This window comes from Halichoerus grypus, chromosome 2, assembly GCF_964656455.1.
Source record: "Halichoerus grypus chromosome 2, mHalGry1.hap1.1, whole genome shotgun sequence".
In the NCBI taxonomy this organism is placed as follows: Eukaryota; Metazoa; Chordata; class Mammalia; order Carnivora; family Phocidae; genus Halichoerus; species Halichoerus grypus.
In genome coordinates, this window is record NC_135713.1 from 128,434,503 (window position 1) to 128,450,058 (window position 15,556).

Consider the following 15,556-nt stretch of genomic DNA (forward strand, 5'->3'; position numbering starts at 1 on the left):
TTCCCCTAGTTCCCGTCCACAGAATGTCCCTAACCACTTCCGGTTTGGCCCTGCCTAATTCAAATCGATATTTGTTCAAATAAACTCTTAAAATTTTTAATATGCCTCCATTGATCTTTAACAGTTCTGGCATCAGAAGAGGAAACCAAAGGAGACCACAGACAGCCCCAGGAGCAAGGGGCAGCCTGACACAGGTGCTTGTCGAGCTCCTTAAGCGTTCTGCTCTCTCACCGCCTCCCGAGGTCCTGGGTAAGCCCCTCTCAGATCCTAGCTCCACAGCATTTGCCTTATGAGGTTTCAGACTTTATTTGAGCATTTCTTTTTCTGGACTGGGTCTGAAAGCAGCCGGATTTGGACTGGGTTCAGAGCTGGACTGGGTCTGCTTTAACCTGGACTGGGTCCAGTGTGAAGCCGCCAGTAAATAAAAATTTGTTTTCATGCTGAACAGGTAAATTAATCTTACCAAAGGTAATCTGGAATTATGGTGGCCACAGTGGAGAAATTTTAACCTAGATAAACGAATCCATTGATGAGATACTCTCTAGAAAAAGGGGTGTTGGCCAAGCACTCACTATAAGGGTAGAGGAGAAATCATCTTTCTTCCTCTACAGTTTCTGGTGACCAAGATGAAATCCACTGGGACACCCCACTCACTCCGGAGCCTGCAGATGGGATCTGGTGAAAACCGACAGAACTCAGCAAAAAATAAGAATTTTTACCAAGAATTTATACTGGCTCTCCCAGATTTCTCTCCATGGTGTGTGGTTGAGAAAGCAAGGTAGAATTTCATTTTATTCCTTCCTTTCCAAATTCAAATTGTCAGGAAAAACATTTGTAAGAATTAGATCTTTGAACCATGACATGAATTTGCTTTTGGGTACCAGTTGGTTATTGATCCTTTCCCAGAAACAGTTATTGCCTTTTTATTTGTCTCGTGTGCAGAGAACCTAGCTTGGCTTTCTGCCTGCTTGGGGCGTGTGTGCAGGCAGCTCAATCTTCAGGTTGGGGGCTCCGGAGTATGGCTGGACAGAAATGTGAGATGCACCCCACTTACTAGTAGGGCTCTACTAACCATTGTTCGCTCTCAGGGGAATTGCCCAAGTCTCTGTTTCTTTTGGTTATTTTTGAGAATGGCTCTGGATATTGTGAGGGTAGTATCTTTTGCACCCTCTGTGGGGATGCCTGTCACACCCAAGGGATTTTCTAATACTGCCAGGAATTATTATTGTTTGTCCAGGCTTAAACCTGATAAGATATTCAAAAGAATTTTTTTCCAAAGATTTTATTTATTTATTTGAGAGAGAGAGAGAGCGAGTGCAAGCAGGGGGGGAAAGGCAGAGGGAGAGGGAGAGAATCTCAAGCAGACTCCACACTGAGTGCGAAGCCCAACATGGAGCTTGATCTCAAGACCCTGAGATCATGACCTGAGCCAAAATCAAGAGTCAAACGCTTAACAGACTGAGCCACCCAGGTTCCTGCAAAAGGATTTATTTTTTAAAGTAGCGCTATGGTCGGAAGTTGGCCATGTTGGAAACTACTATTCAGAGCCTGATAGGACCTTTTTTTTCAGGCCTTCTCCCCTAAGTTAAAATGAAACTATATACCCAGAGGGAAAGAAAAATATCCTGAAGCTATTTATGGAAGGATTTACTAAAACATTCTAAAGACAAACAGCTCTCAATCTAGGATGCAAAAATCTTTGATTTCCATCTTAGTTGAAGATCTAATTTGTCTAATTTCACTAGAAATGAAAGTTTCTAAGAACGCTAATCAATATGTGTGTTTTAAACCACTGGGAGTAATGAGGCAAAAAGGAAGCAAGTGCACATGAAAATAGTTTTACAAAAAGTTGCAAGTATATTTGGAAAAGGAAAGTTATGGGGGACATGTTTTGTTGTTGTTAAGGAGAGAAAAGAGAGTAATTTTGACCTAAAGTAAAATGACTGCTCGTTCCAGAACGTGCAAGTGGAAAAACAGGAGTGGGTAAGAGCTGTAGAAAAGGAATCTTGGGGAAGGAATTTTATGTGTGGTCAAACTGGTTAAGATAGGAATGAATGTATTTCAATTTTGAAAGAATGAGTCTTAATATCAAAACTACCCTGGTACAAAATTAGAATTTTTTTTTTTTCTCTGTAAAAGGACAAAATGTTATTTGACTACAGGTCTGCTCTTGATAAGAGATTGTGGATGTTTTTTTTGTCTTTTTTTTAACCATTTAAGTAATCTCCCTAGAAAACCAAGATCTTGTGTCTTGGAATTACTTCTTGTGTTTCATGTTGTCTTTATCAGGCTTTTCATTACTTAAGGAAGTCTACCCTTCTCAATATTAAAAGGGCTAAGTTTTGTCCAAAACTCTGAAACCTTCTATATTTGCCTTTAAAATCTTCTATTGTCACTTCGGTTAAATCGATAATTATTATTTCCTAATGATGTGTGATCCTGTTTAGTCAGATGTTCAAAACTTCTGATGTTTTAACAACTTCCCCAAATCAAATTCCAAATGGAATCTATTTGACTTCAAAGTAACTTGGAGATTTCCCAGAGGGTCCCTGAAAAAAACATCTCAAAGAATTTGTCTCCACCTTGTAAAGGAGAGATATTAAACTATTGTGGTTTATTTGATATGTTAAATTCCATGGGAAGCCTTATGAAGCAAGAAGTGGTAATACACCTTCTTAGGGCCCATGTATATGGTTATATGTTACTAATATAGGTATTCCAAAAATTGAAGTCTCTAAAAATTTGTCAGTACTCTCATTGTTCAATTATTATTTGAAATTATTGTATATCATGGAAATAACTGCTTTTCCTTATCAAATGAACTCTCAGCAGATCTTTAACCATGGCCATTTTTTTAAGAGTCCTTTTGTCATTTATAGTTACAATTTTACTCCGAAACATTTGCAAAAGTGCTTCATCTTCAGGAGATTCATGGAAAAGACTCTGACAACCACTCTAGAATACAGGTTTCTGATAACTTTAAGATCAGGGAACCAAACTGGGTTAAGAATTTCTAGAACTAATGGAAAAACTGGATTCAAGCAAAACAAGAATAACAAGGTATTGAATGAAATGATGATGATGATTATAATTATTTTTACAACTTTTTCTTTGAAGCATTCCTGGTTCCTTAATGTTTTGTTTTTCTAGATTTAAGGTAAGTTTTTTTCTCCTTTTTTCTTAAGTTACCTATGACTTAAAGTAATTTTGTAAATACACCTTTGTAAACAGAATGGAAACATTTACTTTTTCTCCCTGCGTAATCTCTCCAGAATTCAGAAACTTATTGAGCATTCTTATTTTCTTAGCAAGATAGTTTTTTGCATAAATTCAATTGGAATCTGTTCTCCTTATAACAGGACATAACTGGAAACATTGGTCTATTATTAAGGCTTTAACTAGACTGTCATATTTGAGAATAAGCATAAAATCAGTATAACCAGACAGACTAAGGAACTAATGTTGACTTTATGGAGACAATAAAAAAGGCCCTTGGAAAACTGGCCCGATACCTTGCTGACAGGATTCCTTGATGCCTTACCAAGTGAGTAAGGAGGGTTACTTCCTGGCAGTCCCAGGAACTTCAAGGTATTTTAGGGACCTGAAAAAGAGAGAATTTAACCCCAGATCTATAGATATTCCAGGTGAGGTCTGATGGTGAGTCTTTGACTTGGTCTCTTAGCCTTGAGAAGCTTTACAAGACTACACTAAAATTCTTTATTAACAGTTCTTGCAAAGCAGGTTTGAAAAGAGCCTATATGGTCAATCACTACTCTAGCTGTACTTATTTATGTAAATAATCAGGCCAACTTTAATGAGATTAGACTTATTTTGCAAACAAATTAGTCTTACTCTCAATATCTTTGATAGAAATGAGGGTTATTATAGAGTAAAAAATTACATTTCAGTAGAAAACTATAACACATCTTTGTGGATATCAGATTCTAGTCTTCAGTGGCCCTGTTTGGTCAGAATTTGGGATGTAGGTTGGTGGGTCGGCTCAAGTTAAGAGAGTAAAGAGCTTTACCAGCTTTAAAGCTGCTTCTCCTTCTGTATCTGGGCAGGGAATCTCCTCCCTCATCGCTGAATACAGCCTTCAGCCTATCTGACCAGGGAACCAAACCAAAGCACACTGGATGCCACATAGCCCATTCAGCAGCCCTATGTACAGTGGCACTTGAACAGAGAGCACAGCCCATGGCTTCATCATCAACACACACAAATTAATCAATGTGATGCATCACATTAATAGAATGAAAGAAATCATATGATCATCTCAATAGACACAGAAAAAGCATTTGACAAATTTCAACATCCATTCACGATAAAAATTCAACAAATTAAGCATAGAAGGAACCTATCTCAACATAATAAAGGCTGTAAACAAGCCCACAGCTAAAATTATACTCAATAGTGAAAGGTTGAAAAAACAAGACAAGGGTGTCCATTCTCACCACTCCCACTCAGCATAGTACTAGAAGTCCTAGTTAGAGCATTCAGGCAAGAAAAAGAAATCTAAAAAATCAGAATTGGAAAGGCAGAGGTAAAATTGTCAATATGTGCAGATGACATGATTTTATATATAGCAAATGCTAAAGATTTAACCAAGAGACTGTTAGATCTAATCAACGAATTCAGTAAAGCTGCAGGATACAAAATTAACGTATAAATTCAATAGCATCTCAGTACACTTGTAACAACAAATTTTCTGAAAAAGAAATAAAGAAATAGCATCTAAAACAACAAAATACTTAGGAATAAATTTAACTAAGGAGATGAAAGATTTCTATTCTAAAACTACAAGACTTGATGAAAAAAACTAAAGACACAAATGAGTGGAAATGTATCCCATGGAAGAATTAATATTGTTAAAATGTCAATACTACCAAAAGCCATCTACAGATTCAATGTAATCCCTATCAAGATTCCAAAGACATTTTTTACAGAGGTAGAAAACACACTCCTAAAATTTATATGGAACCATAAAATACCTCAAATAGCCAAATAAATCCCGAGAAAGAAGAAAGAAGCGGAAAATATCACATTTCTGGATTTCAAGATATACTATATAGGTACAGTCATCAAAACAGACAAAATGGGTTAAAGACTTAAATGTAAGACATGAAACCATAAAACTACTAAAAGAAAACAGGAAAAAAGCTCATTGACATTGGTCTTGGTAGTGATTTTTTAGATATGATACCTAAATCACAGCATCTAAATGAAAAATAAACAAGTGGAAGTACATCAAACTAAAAGGCTTCTGCATGACAAAAGAAACCATCAACAAAGTGAAAAAACACCTACAGAATGGGAAAAAATATTTGCAAGCCATACATCTGATAAGAGATTAATATCAAACATATACACAGCACTCATTCAATTCAATAGCAAAAGAACGAATAACCCAATTGAAAATGGATAAAAGGCCTGAAGCTGTGTCTCCAAAGAAGATATATGAAAGGCCAACAGACCCATGAGAAGATGCTCAAGATCACTAGTCATTAGGGAAATGCAAATTAAAACCATAATGAGATGTTATGCCATCTTCATTTCCAATATGAAAGCTTTATTCCCTTTGCCTTTTCACTACTTGCTTTTTCTCTCTGCTAATGGCCATCATAAAAAAGATACAAGATAATGAGTGCTGGTGGATGTGGGGAAAAGGGAAGCCTCATGCACTATTGGTGGGACTGGGAAATAACTCCGACAGAGAAAGACAAATACTGTTCGAACTCACTTACATGTGGAATCTTAAACAAAATGTACAGAAAAGTAGATCAGATTTGTAGTTACAAGGGGTGGAGGGTCTGGGAGAGGGGAAGGTGGTCAAATGGTATCGACTTCCAGTTATATAAGGTAAATGAGTACTAGGGATGTAGGATATCATGATGACTGCTAGCTAGCACTGACATTTGACATACATCTATATGAGAAAATGGATGTTAGCCCAACCTATTGTGGTCATCATTTTGCAATAGATGGAAATCAAACCGTCATGCTGTATGCCTTAAATTTACATCGTGATGCCTGTTAATTATTTCTCAATACAACTGGAAAAAAATTGACTAGGGAAGTTCCTCCCCAGAAGCAGATAGGATCTTGAGGTGTATAGCTCACAGATTACAGTCTTCATCTCCGGTATGAAACCTTTATTCCGTTTGCTTTTTCACTACTTCCTTTTTTTTTTTTTTTTGAAAGATTTATTTATTTATTTTAGAGAGACAGAATGCATGAGTTGGGGGAGGGAGCAGATGGAGAGAATCTTCAAGCAGAGTCCCTGCTGAGCGCAGAGCCCGAGGAGGTGGAGGGGTGGGGCACGGGGCTCGATCTCATAACCCTGAATTCACAACCTGAGCTGAAACCAAGAGTTGGACACTCAAGGGACGGAGCCACCCTCACGACTTGCTTTTTGTCTGTGTTAAGGCATGTGATGACAGTGCTTCTTAACTCCGGCCGTGATTGCTGAATCTGCTGCTAAGGCCACAGCTGCACCCCAAAAGTCCCTAGCCTTTCTTGCTAAGGTGGGTTTTAGGTAATAGAATTACCTAATTCTTGCTCGGTAATTGCTTTCAATTCCTTATTGGCCGAACAAGGAGGCGTCTCTGCCAAAGCAAATGCCTCCTGCTGTACCTGGATCAACACTTCCGGTACTGTAGCAAATGCAACCAACACTTCCGGTACTGTAGCAAATGCAATCAACACTTCCGGTACTGTAGCAAATGCAATCAACACTTCCGGTACTGTAGCAAATGCAACCAACACTTCCGGTACTGTAGCAAATGCAACCAACACTTCCGGTACTGTAGCAAATGCAATCAACACTTCCGGCACTGTAGCAAATGCAACCAACACTTCCGGTACTGTAGCAAATGCAAGATATTAACAAACAAGCCTCCTGGGCAAAACAGGTTGATGCCCTTTCAGGTACGTTCTTTGATTTACTTGACGCAACAAACACATACACCGAATACAACGGGATGCAATTTTAGAGCATAATTTTGGGTAAGATAGTGAAAACAATATTATTTTAAAATACTGAATGAAATTGAAAGAGTTCCCAAAATATTAAATGTGTACAATAATGAAAAGATTAATGAGGCTATAAGTTAGACATGGTGATATCGCATTTGTCAATATTTTATAGAATTTACAAAAATGCACTGGAATATTTGCTTTACGAATGCATTTGCAGGTGGTGGAACCAAGCTATCTCAGGAAACAAACACTACACAGAACTCTAAAATAATCACAACTTTCACCTTCTTTTTGAAAGGCAGCTCATTTAAGCCTACCCAGAGAAGCTCTCTGACGTAGAACTTTCTGAGAATAAGTTTTCATTTACCATTCAAGGATAGATAGGTAGTTAGATAGATGATAGATAGATAGAATACAGTAAAACTGATATTTCTGGTGTATAGTTTTTAAAGTGGTAATACATATATAGATCCGTGTATTAGCCACCAGAATTAGGACACAGAGCAGTTCCATTTCCCCCCAAAACACTCCTTCAGGCTGCCCCTTTGTAGTTACACACTCAAACCACCCAACCCTTGGCCACAGCTGATCTTTTCTTCATGGCTATCCTTTTGACTCTTGTCAAATACATTTTACTCAGCGTTTCCCACAAAAGTTCTTGCCCTTCTAGGGAGATCCCAGAAATCTCTGACTGTCTGGATGAAGGGGGTAACATTAATCATCTCCTCGTGGATAGGTTCAGGGAGGAAAATGTATTGAAATAGATAAAGGAGGTTAAGATGATGTCATGATTCACCCTCCATGGGCACACACACAGGTGGCAAGATGAAATGGGAAGGACTAACCAAATATTGATACTAATTCCTTTCTCTTTCCCTAGCACATCTGCTGTCATCTTCTCGACTGATTTCTATCTCAAACCTCACTGGCAGAGGTGAAGTAGCCTTCCATGGAGGGCAGGGACCATAGTCTACATCGTATCATTCAAAGATGCTGCTCTTATCACAAAGCAGGACAGACTCAAAAGAGGTTTACCTGATCAAAGTGATTTTCTTCCTGTCTTGGAATGATAAAAAGTTCAAGTTCTGGAGGAATATCGTTTTAGATGGAGGGAGGAATGGAGATTCTCATTTCTTCCCAAGGGTGGGTGAAGAAGAGAAAGGAAGGTAATGTAAGTGGTTACCTTGAAAAATATGGGGTTTCTGAGAGATGAAACAAATTTGCTATTTCTTGGATGTAGTTTGAGAGCAGAAACCTCAGAGATGCACCCCATACAGTGAGTTCTGGGGAAAGAGGAGAGATGAATAAATGGTATATTTAGACAAGATCTCAGTTCTCCCTGGCATTCCCTGTGGCTTGGGAAGAGCACTGAAGCAGTCCATACTCATCCCATGGCTCCAGGGTAAGCTGTGAAAATGAGCTTGGAGAGTGAGCTGATGACCATCTTAAGAGGCCACTTGACTAACAGAAAGTCACAGATTGAGGAGATGTGCATTACAGTGACACAGGGGGACCTTGAGAAGGGAGCTGATGCCTGGCGAGCCCAGCACACCATATGGGTGACCACGGTGTCACCTGCAGGAGTCAGCTCCACAGAGCACTGATGCCATGGGATAATGAAAGGAAAAGGAATGCCACTCTCGCTGCCATGGGTGTGTGCATGATTATCCGGATGGACTTCTCCTTCCCAGACCTGTACCCCCTCCAGAAGAGGGTGTAGGAAACTCAGAGTCAAAATTTGAATTTGATTGAGACTGAATTAGTAATCCTGATAAATGTCTCCTTAAACTGAATTTTCCCCAAGACTATTTTTTCCGGAGGCAGATAAGTAGCTCCTTTGCTCCTCACTCAAGCCCTTGGCTGTAGATTTTAAACCAGTTACACAAATCTGGCATCAGATGGATTCATTTTGTATCTCAGAAACCAGCTTTAAAGACAGTGTGTGGCAAGAGCGCTAACCTCTGACTCACACAACAATCCTGCTGACACACAAGAAAATCACTATTGCATTACCCATGATGGCTCAGGTTTTCCCAGTATTTCTTCCAGCACAAAACACATTTCTAAGATTCCATTTGAAATGCAGTCCAATTTCAGCACGTTTTAAACATCAAGTACGTATTGAATAAAGATCGGCTTTTAACTATATGAAGGGTTACATTGCTCATGAATTTTGTATTCCCCTAGGACAGTAAAAAGGCTGGGGATAGGGCCAGGACAGAGAGATGACTTCTATCTGCCTTTTTGTTCCCAGAGGAAAATGCTACCAAGTGGACCGTGCATTCATGGGAGCCGAGAGTGGGTGTTTCGGCATTCACAAAACAACCCTGGATAATGATGGGCCCCCTCATCCCTAATCCCCAGCTTTGAAAGAGTTTGCTAAGGAGCCCACACTCTTCAAGATCTTTTCTCAACCTTAAGAGAAAGAATCACTCGGGGGGCTTGTTAAACATGAAGACTCCGATCTAACTGTCCCGGGATTCTGCATTTCTTAACAAGCGTGCCCCACAATTCGAGTAGAGACCGCATGGAGGACTTGGTTAATGAGTTCTGGGCACTCAGCTTGAACAGCTTGGTCTGAAGACTTCTCAGTATGGGACCTCAATTACCGTCACCTTCCTGCACTGAACACACTCGACAGTCTCGGCAGGGCCCTGCTCCCCACGCTAGGCCTTCATCAGCACAATTAATCACTCCTATTCTTTGCAAGTTCCCTCATCTGTCAGGATTTCCATGTTCTGACACCAAAGAACTACAGTCCTCAAATTGTTTGGGAAGTACTTTCCCATCCTGGTGCACACCTGCCATCTGGTGGTGAGAAGTTAACTCCGCGATAAGGGAAATAAAAGCCATCAGTTCTTTCCACTTGCTCGCCCCCTTGCTACGCACCTCCCCCCCCCCACCCTTGGTTAAAAACTCAGGAGTGTCTGCTCCGTGTATAAGTTAAAAACATGATGTTGCCATGATGTTGTGTCTTGGTGCCCTACCTGGCAGGATTGGAGAGTGGGCATTGGAGGGATTCATTCCAGTGGTACCTCTGCTGCTGAGGTGAACCTGAAGGTCTGCCGGAGGTTATGTTCTCCTCCAAGTGGGTTTGAAGTCAGTGCCTATGGAACCAGGCTCCTGTCCGGGCTCCAGAGGAGCTGGGGCTTCTTGGGGCTGACGGCTGAGTTAGGGATGATCCGAGGCGAGGTTGGAGAAATCAGATCCCGTGCTCTGGAGCACCGTGATAGGGGAAGACATGCTACCAACATTATTTACTAAGAAAGAGCAATTCATCCATGAAGATTCTTAATCAAGGGGTCGAGGGTTTACTTCTTCTCTTACAGAGAAGCCACATGAACCTGAATGGACAAACTGGCACGAGCTTACGGCGTTTGCTTTTCCTGGCGGAGGGAGCACCATGGTGTTTGCACTTATTTGAATTGTGCATTTTCTGTGTTCCCTCTGGGAGACTGGGGCTGAACGAGAACACACTGTGGGTGGAGGGGAGAAGAGAGAAACTGCTCCTGTTTTTATCAAGATCTGGAATATACCAAACTCACATTCCAGTTATGAGGACCTGAAAACGAGGCTGGAAAAAAACATCCAGAACAGGTGTAGATCATCGAGGCTCTCACTTCAGTTTTTATTCAGACACATCTTTTGACGGCTCTGCGCCTCAGTCTCTTCTCTTGTCAAAGGCAGGTTTTACGCTTCTCTCCCAAGATCGTAGCCGAGATGAAATGAGGTTGTGGAAGTGGAAGGGTTTCGAAATTATGAAACGCAGAAAGTATGATTATGTCTGTTGTGTTCCTATTGGCCCGAGACAGCTCAAATGAGGGCCAGATGGACAGGTCAGGTGTGTGTGCAGCTGGTATGGGGCTGGGGGAGAGACTTGCTGTCTACTGGTATCCACTGGGAATCTTTCTGAATAACTCAAAAAATGGCTCTACAGTTGTGTATTTATGTGTTGATGATAATAGGCGAGAGAGAGAGAGAGAGAGAGAGAGAGAGAGAGGCAAACCACAAAGCAGACTCTTACCTCCGGAGAACTGATGGTTACCAGAGGAGACGTGGGCGGGGGTGGGGGGATGGGTTCAAAGGGTGATGGGTAATAGGAGGGACCTTGTTGTCATGAGCACTGGGCGTTGCGTGGAAGGGTTGAATCATTGGATTCCACACCTGAAACTAATATTACACTGTATGTTGATCGAGTGGAATTTAAATGAAAACTTGAGAAAAAAATAAAAAAAAACCTATTTTTAAGAACCAAGTTTAGAATTCATGAAAAAGTCTTGGGATCATATTAAAACATAAAACAATGGCAGGAAGTACAGTGGCATTATTCTCTTAACTATTGAATGTTGATTGTAAATGTTTTAACCTTTAAAAATATACATGTTGAGGGGCGCCTGGGTGGCTCAGTTGGTTAAGCGACTGCCTTCGGCTCAGGTCATGATCCTGGAGTCCCGGGATCGAGTCCCACATCGGGCTCCCTGCTCGGCAGGGAGTCTGCTTCTCCCTCTGACCCTCCTCCCTCTCATGCTCTCTGTCTCTCATTCTCTCTCTCGCAAATAAATAAAATCTTAAAAAAAAAAAAAAAAAAATTTAAAAATATACATGTTGAGAAAGTTTCGCTAACTGCCATTTCATTTATACCAACTGATAAAGTTTTGAATCTAGCCTGGCCATTGTTTTATTATTCAGTTAAGAATCTAAACAGCGTTTCACCAACCTTGATGCGAATTCCAGTGTGAGGGATTGTAGCAATTATTTCATAATCGGAAACAAGTTAACAAGTTTAATTAGCATCAGAAGAATGCCTTCTTTCTTTGTCAGGAACTTGAGAACAGTAAGTATAGTGTCAGTAAAACTGTGGGAGTGTTGAATCTCATTTCTTTTGGCCAAAGAAACCTCATCAGGGAACATTTTATACCAAAACCACCAATTTCCTAATTAAAAAATATATATATATATATTTTTTAAAGATTTTATTTATTTGACAGAGAGAGACACAGCGAGAGAGGGAACACAAGCAGGGGGAGTGGGAGAGGGAGAAGCAGGCTTCCCACTGAGCAGGGAGCCCGATGCGGGGCTCGATCCCAGGACCCTGGGATCATGACCTGAGCCGAAGGCCGACGCTTAACGACTGAGCCACCCAGGCGCCCCTTAAAATATATTTTTAATTTCAAATTTTTCTCTTGAAAGAGCCTTTCATCTTTGGTTTTTATATACATATAATAAACCCACACAGAATTCTCTACCTACTCTGTATCTTTCCAGTAGGTCTAAGGCATTGAGGAAAAAATAAGAGCACCAGGAGATACCACATATTTGAGGCCAAGAGGAAGATGAGGCAAAGGAGAGATTCTGAGGTAGAGCCATGAATCAGGACAGTACACGAGGAAGTCCTGCCCACTTCCTAAGAAGAGAGGGCCCGGTTTGCTCCTGAATTTTTCCAGCAGGCCGCACAAAGAAGGAAATTTGATCAGGTCGGTGAGTCATGGTGTTCATAAAAGGAGAGCAGAACGACCGCCCTGGCAGAAAGCTGTGTTCAGGTTCTGAAATTGCCCACTTCGGTTGAATATTCTCACCCCAAGTTGGGCAAGAGCCTGGACTAAGTGATTTTTTGGAAGGAACCAAAAAAGTTACCTTTCCTCTACAGTCTGTGAGACGCAGTGAGTGTGTAAGTAGAAATCCAGAGAGCTCCAGATTTAATGGCCCTCTCTAATTACGGTTTTAAAATTCTTTTTCATATCTGATAAAACTACCTCTTCGGTTTTATGAGGGGAGAATTTAAAAACTGTTAATAGACAACAGGTATAGGGAAAAGGGGAATTAAAAAATATTTAAAGGCCCAGAGAGCTAAAAATGGAGAAATTCTGACCGTACCATAGCTGACACTACGGTAGATGATTTAATATTCCTCAATTTTTAACCAGTTGGAGGTTGGGAATGGAGCAATCTCTAAGAATTGCTTAGGGTCCCAGCTCTGCCTTCGGGAGAATGACTCCAGGGCAGCCATATGGCTTTTCTGGCAAGATGCGCGGGACTCAAAACCAGTGGTTGCCGAGGGGAGGCGGGGGCTCCTGGCCACGGGACCGCACTCCGGGTCATCACAGCGTCCGGCTTAGCCCCTCCGCTGAAACACGTCTCGGGTAAAATGCATTTTCAGGGGCTGACGGCCGGCCGTAAATTCCACCACCAGGTGGCAGGAGCGCACTCTGTATAAATGGAGCCGCCAAGGGCGCTTTTTCTTTGTTTTCCACCCACTGAACTCTCCACTAGGTGGCAGCAACATGAACATAATTGGAATAGCCGTTAACGGGTTATGTAAAGAACAATTTCAATTCTCTTAAATCTGCGAGCAGCACTTTAAAACAGTATCCACACTTCGAATGTTTTTCTCTAGAAAATTACCAGACTATTTGCTTTTAGGCTTCCCACACACTAACCTAATATCCGAAAACGCAACACAACACAACAAAACAAAGCAACAGAATGAAACTTTTGGTGGGGGAGCACCTTTGAAAGAGCCTGGGAAAGAATACCCTTTGGAACCATGATTACTGAAGAATTAGTGGAGCCCACACTTGCTTACTCCAATTTAGAAAAAAGTAAGTGCCTAAACGAGGCACTTTTTTGAAGATAATAATAGTTATTATTTATTGACTACCTATTACGTGCCAAGGATTGTATTTAAATGCTTTAAAAACATTGATTCACTGACTCTGGATCAGAGCTTTTTTCAAAAGCCCAGATTTGAACGTAAGCCTGCTTAGGGCCATCACCTCTGTATTTTCCATGACCTTATTGTGCGTTTTTTGCTAGAGCCATTTTCAAAACCCATACTGAAGGAAAGGTTGGAACGGCTTTCACAGTATGATTTTGAGTGCACACAAGGATGTATTCACTCAGCTTATGACTTTCCCTTTCGTGTAGATGCATAACATCAATCCAATGAGGGATAATAATATATTTTGATTCTACAGTTACACTGAAGGCTAAAGTGAAGATTGGTTTGGGAGCAAGAGCAAAGTAATAAACACATTCATGCTGAAACATAGAGGAAGGCTAGCATCACGGAAGAGAGCAGAGGAGGGCTGGAGAGATCAGGGGGTACCAGGTGCTTGACTGGACAGAAGAGAAAGGTAACGAGATGCGGGGAGCAGGGCGCCAGAAGTTGAGGGGGGCAGCCTGGCACACTTCTCCTGTGGTTATCCCTGCTGAGTGCCCTTTCGGAGCCTTACCTCTGTGCGGCCCCAGACAGCTGGTTGTAACCTAGTGCGGCACAAATGCTTTCCACACCACCTGAACATAGTTTGGCTCCCTTAGAGGCAAACACTGGGCAGTCAAGCTTTGAAAACAGAGTTAAGACCGAGCGGTTGTCTGCCAGGCATCCACAGTGAGTGGGCCTGCCCTCGGGAGTCCCCAGGACCTTTGTCTCTCCTTAATTCAGTTCTAAATTGGGCTAGAACCTATTATAGAGGAGAGGAGGAAGAAGAAGTTAAGCACTACAAATATGGCTAAGACAATGTTCTTTATTTCAAGTATCTTTAAGATACAGTAGAATGGTGTGGTAATCCCAAAGGCTGATTCCTGGGAAGAGGAGAAAGTCCCTTTTCTGCTTTATGCACTAAACTGTCTGGGGGGTGGGGGAGTCCTGAAAGAACAGAAAGGAGCAGGGATGAGGGACTTAGGGTCTGGTGTTCTAGGACAAAGAGAAGGCAGGGGACTTGATTCCCCATCTGTGACCAGCATCACGTCCCCAGCTATCTGCGGGCAATGCAGGTAGCCTCGAGGTGCCAATAACCTTAGCCCATATTCGTAGTAAGAACCGTCCTTAACTAGGCATCTCCTAATTAGGAGCCCGGTGTTGTTCTTACCTGTCTCTTGTTTAGTCTTTAGACGAGCCCTACCGGGGAGCTGAGTCTGTCCTTTCTCAGAATAACTTGCCCAGGGTCGAACAGTTAGCAAAAGGCACAGCTAGGATTCAGACCTATTCCCTTAGCTGTATTTCCTCTGCTTTTCTAGGGCCTTCCTCTGAGGCCATGGCTGGTGATACATACTTCCTGAGAGCCACCAGGGCTCACGCTGGTCAATGTGGATCCATCAGTCAGCCCAGTTGGCTCTAAATGTAATTAATTATAGAAGTAGGGCCCGTTCCAGTTTAGGTCTACTGAAATTGCTACATCAAACGGAGGCATTTATAAAGCAATCCTGAGAAAATGAGAATAGGTTTGAATAAAGCCCCCCCCCCACCCCTTTCCCAGCTTAAACAGGAATAAAAGCAGATAAAACAGCATGAATTCAATCCAACAGGCAGCACAACGAGTTTTCATCTTGCACACCTGGGGCAGCCAAAAAATGCTTTGCTCAACTTTCTTAGGGATGACGGGGCGGTGGGGAGGGTAGTTGGCAAGGAGGTAAGACAAGCCTGCTGACAATTATTGGTGCTGTTTTGTTCTCTATCCTAAGTGTTTCGATTGGGTTGTGTATAGCGGCTTTTCTGTGGTTTTGATCCCAGGAATTCCTGCTTCCCGGAGGACAAAGATCACTCTGGAATTCCTACCAAGGCTTCTAGAACAAAGCAGAG

At 41.6% G+C, this 15,556-nt stretch overlaps 1 long non-coding RNA gene across 1 annotated transcript in view; it reads left to right on the forward strand.

Moving 5' to 3' along the window:
* Positions 1-15,556, forward strand: part of LOC144380987 (uncharacterized) — a 19,657-nt gene continuing 4,101 nt past the window's right edge. The window contains exons 1-2 of the long non-coding RNA XR_013445374.1: positions 1-249; positions 612-778. This is a non-coding gene — a long non-coding RNA (uncharacterized LOC144380987). The remainder of the gene's footprint in view (positions 250-611; positions 779-15,556) is intronic.